Source organism: Felis catus, chromosome D4 (assembly GCF_018350175.1).
Source record: "Felis catus isolate Fca126 chromosome D4, F.catus_Fca126_mat1.0, whole genome shotgun sequence".
Lineage (NCBI taxonomy): Eukaryota > Metazoa > Chordata > Mammalia > Carnivora > Felidae > Felis > Felis catus.
The window spans coordinates 40,530,403-40,541,491 of record NC_058380.1 but is presented as its reverse complement, the minus strand read 5'-3'; the positions used below and the strand labels follow the sequence as shown (position 1 = coordinate 40,541,491).

General features: G+C 42.0%; 1 pseudogene; it reads left to right on the top strand.

The window, feature by feature from the left end:
• The first annotated feature begins 1,805 nt into the window (after positions 1 to 1,805).
• LOC111557468 lies at positions 1,806 to 2,283 on the top strand (annotated as a pseudogene).
• Positions 2,284 to 11,089: the final 8,806 nt, after the last annotated feature.

Genomic DNA, 11,089 nt, shown 5'->3' with positions numbered 1-11,089 from the left:
ATGCTATCACTGTGGGACGCCTAATGCTTTGTGAATGAGACACGTATTGGTATTGTCTTTGTTATAAACATTTCCAACAACAACAACAAACCATCTACTGACCACAGGATAATTATTATACCCTCTGGAGTAGTTACTGTTAAAACATGTGTGCATTTTGCTGAGAAAGCAAAAGAGGATCTTTGCCAAAGCCTCTGCTATCTTTCTTTCTTTTTTTTTTATGGCCTCAGAGCTCCACTGTGAAACTGGGGATTTCCAACTCTGCTAGCTGTGTTGGAGCAAGCAAACTGCGCTAACGAGCATTGTGCCGCAGTATTTCCAGCCGTCACAAATACGAGGGCATACCTGAAGGAAATGACTGAAAGCAAGGGCTCTGAAATCAGATGGCTTGCGTTTTAGAGCTGCACTCTTTACTCGCTGGCCGAGTGACCTTGGCCAATGTACTTAAATGACGTCTTTCTCAAAAACCTTATCGGGAAAACGGGGACAAATTAGTATGCAATTCCTAAGGCTTTTGTGAGGATTAAATGCCATAATCTACCCAAAGGAAAAAAAAAAAAAAGTTTATTTATTTATTTTGAAAGAGAGAGAGAGAGAGAAAGAGAGAGCATGCACAAGCAGGGGAGGGCAGAGAGGGAGAGAAAGAATCCCAAGCAGGCTCCACATTCAGCATGGAGCCCAATGCCGGGCTTCATCCCAGGAGCTGTGAGATCATGGTGTGAGCTGAAATCACGAGTTGGACGCTCAACTGACTGAGCCAAGGTGAAGGTCAAATTTGAGACGAGTTTCAATCTACCAAATTGACCATTGATAATACTTACATGTCCCTGCTACTTGCTCACCAGTGCCTCAGACTCGGGGAGAGCAGAAGCAGTAGAGATGTGGTCTTTGTGCACCAGGGAGAGAGGTGAAGGGGAGAGAACAAATCGTGAAAAGTACTCCTGTGTTCCAGGCATGATAGTAGGCACTTCCTATGTGATGTCTCTTGTAAGCCTCATGACAACCTGGCCAATTTGATGAGGCTGTCATCACCTTACATATATGAAAACTGATCCTCTCAATTCCTTCATCCACAGAATGGGAATGTTAATTGTATTTACCTCCTTTCTTGAAGATTAAATGAATTAATACATTTTATTTATTTTTTTATTTTATTTTATTTTATTTTTAAACGTTTATTTATTTTTGAGACAGAGAGAGACAGAGCATGAATGGGAGAGGGGCAGAGAGAGAGGGAGACACAGAATTGGAAGCAGGCTCCAGGCTCTGAGCCATCAGCCCTGAGCCATCAGCCTAGAGCCCGACGCGGGGCTCGAACTCATGGACCGCGAGATCGTGACCTGAGCTGAAGTCAGATGCTTAACCGACTGAGCCACCCAGACGCCCCGAATTAATACATTTTAAACTCTCAGCATCTCTGGAACATACTAAGCACTCAATAAACGTGAGCAATTATTGGTATTGCTTGAGTTCCCCCAAATAGCAAGTGGCAAGAGAGATTAAACCCCAAGACTGTCTAATTTCAGAACTCAGGTGCTTTTCTCTCTGCCTTGCAGCCCAAGGGGGATTTAAGAATAATGCTATGAAACTGCGGTCTAAAGTTATAGTAGACACAACACATAAGTATCAAAGGCAGGTAGAGGAAAGATCATGAGTTCTACACACTTGTACTCAGTGAAGGAAGCCATTGAGTATGGGGCACAGGATGTAGGAATAAAAAGTCTTTATGTTTGGGTGGTGGCCCATGGAGGGCAAGGCAGCTTGGACGGCACCCTGGCACCCTGTGCCCCAATGCTGTAGCCTACATGCAGGACATTAAGCATGTGGTGACGGGAGCAATAGGTAAAACTTGCCTACTGATCGGTTACACAACTAATGCATTTTCTGGAGACCACAGCCTCACCGTCTTTGACAACTGTTCTGCCAATGTTATGGTGGATGCAAAACTGGCGAATCGGGGCTTGTGGACACAGCTGGGCAAGAACATGACAGATGACGCCCCCATCCTCTACTCAAAGGGATGTGTTCTCAGTTGGCTTTTCTCTGGTGAGTCATGCATCTTTGGAAAATGTCTGTGTACAGAGGTATCCTGAAGTGTGCCACCATTGTCTCAATGCTCCCATCATCCCAGTTGGAACTCAATGTGATCTCAGGGGTGGTGAAGATAAGGCTGAGGAACTGAAGGCAAAGAGGCTGATTGCTGATGCCTATCTTTGAGGTTTAGCCAAGGCCAAAGACATCTGTGCTGTAAAGTACACGCAGCACTTGGCTCTCACACAGTGAGCCTCTAGATGTGTTTGATAAAGCTCTTCTTCTTCAGTGGTTCTCTCCCACCTCCTGTCAAGAAGAGGAAGAGAAAATGCCTGCTGTTGTAAATGTCGGAGACTCTCTCTTTTTTTTGGTCCTGTCCCCTTTTATACCTTTGTACAATTTGCTCAACACCAGCGGTATCTTCACACTCCACGCCTAGATTTTGTTACAGATTAGTTTTTCTGTAAAACCATTTTGAACCAGTGGATGATTTTAAGGCTTTGCTTATTTAAAGTGTAAGAGTTCAGGGGTGCTTGGGTGGCTCAGTCGCTTCAGCATCCAAATCTTGATCTTGGCTCAGGTCACGATCTTGTGATTGTGAGGTCAAGCCCCGCCTCGGGCTCTGAGTTGACGGCATGGAGCCTCCTTGGCATTTTCTCTCTCCCTCTCTCTCTTTGCCTCTCCCTCTCTTGCTCTTGCCCTCTCTCTTAAGAAACTTAAGAAAAATTAAAAAAATAAAATGTAAGAGTTCAAACTTTCACATCCTATTAAAATTTAGCCCTAAAGTGGATAAAAACATCTGAATTCAAGTCCTGTCTTTGCCATGTATTAGCAAACTGACTTTACGTTAATTATATCTGTATGCTTATTTCAATGTCTACACTTGTATAAAATGGTAATAACAATAGTGCCTATTTAATGGTTTCTTTTTTGCAAAAATGAAATATGATCATCTATATTAAAGGCTTATACTAATTAAATTATTTTTAGTTAGGTAGAGGAAAGAATTTGGGGCTAGGACTTAAGACACACAGTTTCTAGGGGCGCCTGGGTGGCTCAGTCAGTTAAGCATCCAACTCTTGATTTTGGCTCAGCTCATGATCTCACAGACATGGGACTGAGCCCTGTGTGGGCCTCCACGCCGGGTGTGGAGCCTGTTTGGGGTTCTCTTTCTCCCTCTCCCTTTGCCCCTCCCCCACTTGCTCTCTTTCTCTTTCTCTCTGTCTCTCAAAAAAGAAAAAAAAAGGGCATACAGTTTCTAATGTTAGGTCTGCCATGACCTAGCTATGTCACTTTGAGTAAATTCCTGGACATCCTTGCTTTCAGTTTACCCATTATTACGTAAGGTAGGTAAGCAAGTAGCAGCATGGTAGGCATTCAGCAAATGTCATGTCATCTCTTTCTTTCCAGTTGCTCCGAAAATGACATAAGTGGAACGAGTTACTGCTTCACAACTGTGGCTGGGTGTCCCAATCATCTGCGGGGCTTAATAAAGAAAGAAATGACAAATCAAAACATGGGCATTGAGAGCCATGAACTAGGTGATCTATGAGATTCCCTCATGGTCCAATAATTGATTAGCTTCATGAAGAAAATAGGACTTGTGTTTAATTTTACATTATTGTTTTATTCTCCTTTTTCTACAAATCATCGGAGTCCATTTATAACATGTAACACTAAAAGGGAAAACACAAGGATCAGGGCACCATGAAGGGTTATTGTGATGGGGAACCGCACTCAGGCAGGGTGGCGCTTCGCACAGTGCCTGGCCCAGGTGAGGCCCTATGAACCGCAGCTGAATGGATGAATGGATCAACTACAGCTCTCCCCAAACATCAGTTCATAAAATGGGTTTGGAGAAACACTGGACAGCTGACTGATGTGTTCTCCAGAACACAAGTATCTGTGTTATTGATTAAAGGCAGCCAAAGGGAGTAGGGAATAGTGCGGAGAAGGATTTCCAAGGGAAGGGACAATTTGGGTGGGAACTCCTGGGTTGGACTTGGAGTGTTCAAGGTAGTGGGAGATGCAACTGAGGAGGTAGTAAGGTCAGATTACAGAGGCTCTTGAAGGCTGAATAGAGAATTGTACATTTGGTGTTAGAAAGGGAAGTGTTGAAGCTTCAGTTGCTGACTTCCTGGCCATGGCCAACTCTCCTATATTTATGAGACCATCTTGTACTTGCAAAGCAATTTTAAGGACATAACATGCAGGAGCTGGGAAAGAGGAGACACCAGGAGGCAGCCCCATCTTTGTTTTCTTGTGGGAAAAGACAGTAAAGTATTCAGGACAGTGTTGTCCTCTGACACAGTGTGTGCCTCTAAAGGGTGTGACGAAAATTGTCAGTCACACATTCCTTCTGTGAAATCATATTGTTGACAAACCCTATGCCCACCCCCAAGTCTTCCCAGAATCCCGGGAGCCCATCTAGCTCTCTAATGGACACTAGATCCAGGTGCCTGTCCTCCTGCAAAAAACAATTGTAAGTTATATCTTACAAGTTACAAGTTGTAACTTACAACTGAGTAATTGTAAGTTACATCAAGCAAGCTACTGGGAAGAATTTCACTGCTCCATCAGGGAACCTGTTGTGGCTTGTGACAAACTTCCACCTTGGCTTGGTTGTCCTTACCTTAAGAATGGCATCTTGTAGGGGTGCCTGGGCGGCTCAATCGGTTGAGCATCCAACTTCAGCTCAGGTCATGATGTCATGGTCTGGGAGTTCAGTTGTCAGTGTAGAGCCCACTACAGGTCCTCTGTGCCCCTCTCTATCTGCCCCTCCCCTTCTCATGCTCTCTCTTTCTCAAAACTGAAGAAAACATTTTTTAAAATGCCGTCCTTTAGTAATAATCTGTATTGCTTTAACTCCAGCTATTTTCAGATTATCCATATAGTCTATAGCTACACCCAAATGTACATTTAGGAGAGGGTCCCCTGGGCTTTTCTCCTCCCTGTCTTGCCTCTTGGATTCCCATCAGTGTTCAAGAGCCTTGAGGTCAAGGGACTGGGCTTCACTTTCCTTTGTCTGCCAAGGCACCTGCCACCATGCTGGCCACCACACTTGGCCCTGGCCATGTATATAAAGCCAATCACTGCCTCCCTTGGGATCTCAAAGCAGGCTCGATTTCATGCAAAACAGACAAAACATACCGCCTTGCCTTTTGTAATGAGCCCTGAACTCTGTCCAGAGAGGGAGAGTCAATCCAAGTTATCAGCCAAATGCCTTGTCCTGCAGGGTGATGGTTGTGCTTTTTCTTCTTTTTAAGAGATTGCTCAGAACGATGTTTTTTCTCCAACTATTCCAAATTCCATTCAACAAACCTGTGTAAAAATCTAAGAACTGCAAAATGAATGAGTGTGTAAGTATGGGTGAGTCATATGTGTGGGTGTATAGCATTCCATGTTTCCTAGTTAAGAGTTTGCAGTTGTGCTGGTATTTTGTGAGTGTGTGGGTCAGAGGGAAGATCAAAACACTTAACTGAAAAGACTCGTCTAGTCATACCACGGTCATTCTAAGCCTTAATTACAGACATGAATTGAAGTGGCACTAAACATTGTAAATCATATTCAGGGATTTTTTTTCTTTCTTTTTAAAATTTTATTTATTATTTTTTTAAATTTACATCCAAATTAGTTAGCATGTAGTGCAACAATGATTTCAGGAGTAGATTCCTTAGTGCCCCTTACCCATTTAGTCCGTCCCCCTTCCCACAATCCCTCCAGTGACCCTCAGTTTGTTCTCCATATTTATGAATCTCTTCTGTTTTGTCCCCCTCCCTCTTTTTATATTATTTTTGTTTCCCTTCCCTTATGTTCATCTCTTTTGTCTCTTAAAGTCCTCATATGAGTGAAGTCATATGATTTTTGTCTTTCTCTGACTACTTTCACTTAGCATAATACCCTCCAGTTCCATCCATGTAGTTGCAAATGGCAAGATTTCATTCTTTTTGATAGCCAAGTAATACTCCATTGTATATATAAACCACCTCTTCTTTATCCATTCACCCATCGATGGACATTTGGGCTCTTTCCACACTTTGGCTATTGTTGATAGTGCTGCTATAAACATGGGGGGTGCATGTGTCCCTTCGAAACAGCACACCTGTATCCCGTGGATAAATGCCTAGTAGTGCAATTGCTGGGTTGTAGGGTAGTTTTATTTTTAGTTCTTTGAGGAACCTCCATACTGTTTTCCAGAGTGGCTGCACCAGTTTGCATTCCCACCATCAATGCAAAAGAGATCCTCTTTCTCCGCATCCTTGCCAACATCTGTTGTTGCCTGAGTTGTTAATGTTAGTCATTCTGACAGGTGTAAGGTGGTATCTCACGGTGGTTTTGATTTGTATTTCCCTGATGAATGATGTTGAACATTTTTTCATGTGTCAGTTGGCCATCTGGATGTCTTCCTTGGAGAAGTGTCTATTCATGTCTTTTGCCCATTTCTTCACTGGATTATTTGTTTTTTGGGTGTTGAGTTTGATAAGTTATCTATAGATTTTGGACGCTAACCCTTTATCTGATATGTCATTTGCAAATATCTTCTCCCATTCCATTGGTTGCCTGTTAGTTTTGCTGATTGTTTCCTTGCTGTACGGAAGCTTTTTATTTTGATGAGGTCCCAGGAGTTCATTTTTGCTTTTGTTTCCCTTGCCTCTGGAGATGTGTTGAGTAAGAAGTTGCTGTGGCCAAGATCAAAGACGTTTTTGCCTGCTTTCTCCTCGAGGCTTTTGATGGCTTCCTGTCTTACGTTTAGGTCTTTCATCCATTTTGAGTTTATTTTTGTGTATGGTGTAAGAAAGTGGTCCAGGTTCATTCTTCTGCATGTTGCTGTCCAGTTTTCCCAGCACCAATTTCTGAAGAGACTGTCTTTATTCAATTGGATATTCTTTTCTGCTTTGTCAAAGATTAGTTGGCCATACATTTGTGGGTCCATTTCTGGGTTCTCTATTCTGTTTCATTGATCTGAGTGTCTGTTTTTGAGCCAAGGATTTTTTTTTTTTTTCTAAAGCCAGGTCAATTTGTTTCTCATATCTTTAGGAAGAGTTCTTCTTGAGGAGAAAACACAATGTGTCCCCTATTATGTTACCCTTCATCAGTTTTTGTTATTTCTAGTACAGGCAGTCTCTACTTCTGTATATAACATACTCTTGGAAATGTGTTTGTAGTTTGAGTACCTGAAAGTCCAGTAACAGTCTCACATGTGATAAAGAGCATTTCATTCCTAGAGACCTAGAATATATCAGGTTTATGCAGGGCCTTCTTTCCTTGCAAACAGGTGACTTGTCATGAGAGAGAGGTTTCAAAGGCATCTTACTCTGGGGTGAGGTTAAGGGAAGCAGGAAGGTGAAAGGGGGTGCTGGGCTCAGTCGAAGAATGCTAGATGGACTCCCCACAGCATGGTGGGGTGGAGGGTAAGGAGAGGAGAAAGCTCCAGGCCTCCAGATGCCAGGCACTGTGAGGTATGTTGTCCCTCCAGGTAAGATAGGGACACCAGTGTGGCCATGTTAAGACCTGGAGGAGTGATGTCTCTGCTGACCTGAATGGTGACACCACGGCTGAAACAAACAACTTTCCCTACACCTTGCCAAAGACTGATGCCCCACAGGGACAGTGGCTTACAGATGACATCATCATGTGAGAACTTGAAATTATCATTGGCCAGCTGAAGTAGGAAGACTAAATCCAGGCATATGCTTTAGCAGTGTGAGTGTATTGAAATTGAAGACAGTCGAAGGCTTCTGTCTTGGTCTGTCAGGGCTGCTACAACAAAATACCACAGACTGGTGGCTATAAACAGCAGAAATTCATTCCTCACAGTTTTGGAGGCTGGAAGTCTGAGATCAAGATGACAGCATGGTTAGGTGAGGGTTGCCTTTGGACTGTTGACTTTCGTTATATACTCACATGGTGGACAGGGCAAGTGACCTTCGTAGAGCCTCTTTTATAAATGCACTAAGCTCATTTGTGAAAGTTCCTCCTCTCAAAGGCAACCTCTTCCTAACACCATCTCACTGGGTATTAGGATTTCAACATATGAATTTTGAGGAGACATAAACATTGAGACCATAGCAGCTGCCTGGAGTAGAGTTCCCTCCCATAATTAAACACCAATCTTGCTACATGGAAAGAAACACACAAGTAAACTGAAATATAATCTGTAATTTGTGACATTTTGCTTCTATAGATCCCTGGATGAAGTTGCATGGTGAAACAATTCAGAAAATAGCAACCCAAAGTAAGTGTACCCTAGGATTTGAGGATATATGGAAGGATATAGCGTCACCGTGGTCAGTTACAGGCGTGCTTTGCTTTATGCAACAGAAGTTTTCCAAGTTAGTCAATTTTTTTAAATGGAATCATGGCTTTAAAGTATTAAGCATTTATTATTTAAAGGAAAGTTTTGGTGAATGCTTGCATTATATGATTCTTTGCTCATCATTTCTCTTCTGGTAATTTTAATTTTCTTAAATGTTGAGTCCAGTAGCCAACTCCAAAATGGCTCCCAGCGATCTTCGCCTTTTGGTTCAATCTTACTTTGTCCCTCTCACACTGAATCAGCTCTGGCCCTATTTGACTAACAGACTAAATGCAAAAGTGATGTATGTGACTTCTGAGGCTGTGTAGTAGCAGGCATTGTGTCTTCTGCCTGAATCTCTTGGACCACTGGCTTAGCAGAAAGCCAGCCCCCATGTGACAAAGACACTCAAATAGCCTTGAGGAGAGGGCAGGAACTGAGGAACTGAGGAACTGAGGAACTGAGGCTCCTGAACAATAGTCAACATTGACTTGCCAGTCATGTGAGTGAACCCTGTCAAGGTTTCAGATAATTCCGCCTAGCTCTCATCTGATTATAACCTCATGGGACACCGAACCACAGCTGCCTCGTGAGCTCCTTCTGAGTTCCTGACTCATAGAATTGTGAGAGAAAATAAATTATTATTATTGTTTTATGCCACTAAATTCTGGGATGATTTGGTAATTAGTGATAAATAATTAATACATTAAGTTTCTGGAAGTAGAGGATATCTGTCTTATTTAGTTAAACCAAGAAAGGTTTGTTATTTTTGTGATGGGCGATGGCTAAACTTCTTGGATCTGTGGGTTTATAATTTTCACTAACTTTGGAAAAATTTTGGTAATTTCTTTAAGTATTTTTTTCTATTCTCCCCTCCATTTCCTCTCTTTTAGTGACTCCCTTATACATATTTTAGGGTGCTTGAAGTTATCCCACAGCTCACTAATGCTCTATTTATTTCCTTTTTGTCTTTTTATTTTTGTGTTTATTCTGGATTATTTCTGTTGCTGTATCTTCAAATTCATGAATATATTCTGCAGTATCTAATCTACTGTTACTACTATTTAGAGTAGTTTTCATCTCAAACATTGCATTTTTCACCTTTAGAAGTTCATGTTGCGTCTTTTGTTATGTCTTTAATTTTTTTTTTTAATGTTCATTTTTGAGAGACAGAATGCGTGCAAACAGGGAAGGGGCAGGGAGAGAGAGGGACAGAGGATCCAAAGTGGGCTCTACACTGACAGCAGAGAGCTTGATGTGGGGCTTGAACTAATGATCCATGAGATCATGACCTGAGCCAAAGTCAGATGCTTAACCGACTGAGCCACCCAGGTGCCCCTTTAATGTGCTTTTGTTTATTTGTTTCTTTTGGTTTTAAAATTTTTAAATGTTTACTTATTTTTTAAGAGAGAGAGAGAGAGAGAGAGAGAGAGTGAGTGGGGGAGGACAGAGAGAGAGGGAGGGGGACACAAAATCCAAAGCAGGCTCCAGGCTCCGAGCTGTCAGCACAGAGCCCGACATGGGGCTTGAACCCAGGAACCGTGAGATCAGGACCTGAGCCGAACCGAAGTCAGATGCCTAACTGACTGAACGAGCCAGGGGTTCCTAATGTGTCTGTTTAATATGCTTGGTCTTTACTTTCTTGGATATATGGAATATCATAATTATTGTTTTGGTGTTCTTGTTTATTCATTCTTTCATATATGTCAGTTCTGAATCTGTTTCTATTGATTGGTTTTTTTTTTTCTCTTCATACGGGTCATTTTTTCCTACTTCTCTGCATGCCTGATAATCTTCAGTTGAATGTCAGACTTTGTATCTTTAATCTTGTTGAGTGCTGTATATTTTCGGATTTTTATAAATACTGTTGAGCTTTATTCTGGGACAACCGTTAAGTTACTTGGAAACATTGGTTTACTTCTGGGTCTTGCTTTTAAGCTTGGTTAAGGAGGATCAGAGCAGCATTTGGTCAAGGGCTAATTTTGGCTCACTACTAAGGCAATTCCCTTATGAGTGTTCTACTTGATGTCCTATAAATTATGCTATTTCCCACTCCTTCTGGTGGACTATTAACTCTTACTGGCACTGCATGATCTCCTAGGATTGTTCTTCCAATCACTGATGTGCTGATGATTCATTAGCCGAGGACTCAAGGGGGAATCTCCTGCAGGTTTCCAGATTTCTCTCTGCCACTCTCCCTTCTCTAAGACTGCCCTGTGAGCTCCCTCTGTCTCCCTGGGATTTCATTTGCTTCCTCCATTCAGGGGGACTATTGGGCTTTATCTAATTTCTGCCCCCCTAAGCTACAGCATGGAAACTCTTTCCAGGTAGTAAATATGGGTAGTGATCAGGCTTATTGGGTTTGTGTCCTATGTCTCAGTCACTGTTATCCTGCACTGCCTGATGTACAATGTCTGAAAAAGATTGTTTCCACCTACAATTATTACGCACACTGTTTTGTTGTCATTTCAGGCAGATAGATAAATCTGAGCCTTGTTACTCCATCTTGTTGAGAAGCAGAAGTTGCTTTCTTTTATCTCTGAGATTGGCATAAATAATGGAACTGTTCCGTTGAAGCTGCAATGTCTGTGTATTTTTGTGTTTGTTGATGAGTGTGTATGACAAGGGCAAGTGATGGGGAAGGTCACAGGGATCAAGGTCATTTCTTTTAAAAATTAATCTTCAAATGTATGTTTGAAAAGTATTTTTTAATGCTTTATATTTTGATTAATTTTTGTTGTTGTTGTTGATTTATTTTTGACA